Raw genomic sequence first — 1,792 nt, 5'->3', positions numbered from 1 at the left:
TCTTTTAACTCCTGAATGGGTATTTCTGGGGGAACATTATAAACTACTATTTTTGTTGGGGATTGTTTGGGGTTCCATTTAGGTGCATTAACTGGGGCATTCAGAAGGGATTTTAGATTAATTATTGTGTCTGCTGATTTCTGATCTTGGACAGCTATTAGCAGAGATCTATCACGGTGAATATTAAGAGAGAACATTGATTTTATCAATTTGAAAATTGCAACTCTTATTGCAGCAGTCTTTTTTATTTCAAAGGGGGTAATAGGAGAAATTTTAAGGTAAATTCCTAATTTTTGGGAGGGAGGATCTTGGGCAGGGAGAGGGGAAATGCTTTTGATAGGGGAGTTTTTTTTCCTTTTTTTAGAGCTTCTAGAAAGGACCTCTTGAAGCCCACTATCATCATTTATAGTGACATTAGCCCCTAAACTGATCATTGTCCTATTCTCAGAATTGGAGCTATCATGTGAACTTTGTGATAGTCTGCTTGACCAGCCAATATGGGTATCAGTTTCACTGGTATTTAGGGTCGGATCTGGGGGGAGTTTTTTTTTGGAGGACTTCTAAGCATTGCCTATTGGAATAAGCTTTAAACTAAAACAAGAAAGGATATTACAATTATAACAAACCGTCTGCACTCTACTGTGGGGAAAAATTCAGGATCAAAAGTAACACCACAGTATGGCCCTGAGGAGGATTTGAGCATGATTGGTTCGGTACAACTACTGATTTAATGAGATAATAATTCACAAGAAATTTATTTTAAATTTCTTAAAATGTTGCTGCTGTGTAAAGCGACAGTAAATGTAGTTAAGTTCCTTCTTCTTCGTCTTCTATTTACCCGACGGTGGGTTTTTCAGTGATATTGTTTAGCTCTTTTCCTTTTGCTTCAGTTTGTGGGCTGCGGAGATAATGTCTTGATTTCCTCAGCGTTATTAGATATTTTGAGATATATTTCAGTTTATCTTTCTACTCTTGGAGTTCAAATATAAGATGATAGATGTCGATTTCTATGCTCAGTGTGCAGGTATAGTTGGCTAGTCTCTTGGCTGATAGTGAGATTTTGTGGTGTTTGAAGCATTTTAGCAGTTTACAAAGCAAGGTATGTTGTGCAGACGTCAGCATATTACATTCAAATAGGCAATGGTCAATTGTTTCATTATTCATATTACAATGCCTGCAAAGAGGGGACAGGGGAATTGAACCACTTGAATTAGAAAACTTATACGAGAATACAAGAAAATTTAGTCCATTTGTTCCAATCTTCTTCTTCTTCTATTTAACAGCAGGCGGGCTTTTCAGTATAACTATTTAGCCCTTTTCCTTTTGCTTCACTCTGTGGGCTACAGAGCTACTGGTTTGATAGCCTCATATTTATTAGATATATTCAGATATCTTTCAGCAGATCTTTCGACTCTAGGAGTTCAAATATAAGATGATAGATGTCGATTTCTATGCTGTGTGTGCAGGTACAGTTGGCTAGGCTCTTGGCTGATAGTGGGATTTTGTGGTGTTTTAAGTATTTTAACAGTTTAGAAAGCAAGGTATGTTGTGCAGACGTCAGAATATTACATTCAAATAGGAAATTGTCAATTGTTTCATTATTCATATTACAATGCCTGCAAAGAGGGGACAGGGGAATTGAAACACTTGAATTAGAAATCTTATATGAGAATGCAAGGAAATTCCAAACGGCCTCGCACACTATTCTCTTCTGATTCTTCTTAAAATTGGAAATAAATTTCCATCTGTCCTTTATCCGTCGCAAAGTTCTCAAATTGAAAAAGGCAAAATT

Source organism: Artemia sp. Qi Xiang Cuo, chromosome 11 (assembly GCF_049724085.1).
Source record: "Artemia sp. Qi Xiang Cuo chromosome 11, ASM4972408v1, whole genome shotgun sequence".
Taxonomy (NCBI): Eukaryota; Metazoa; Arthropoda; class Branchiopoda; order Anostraca; family Artemiidae; genus Artemia; species Artemia sp. Qi Xiang Cuo.
This window is presented reverse-complemented; position numbering follows the sequence as displayed.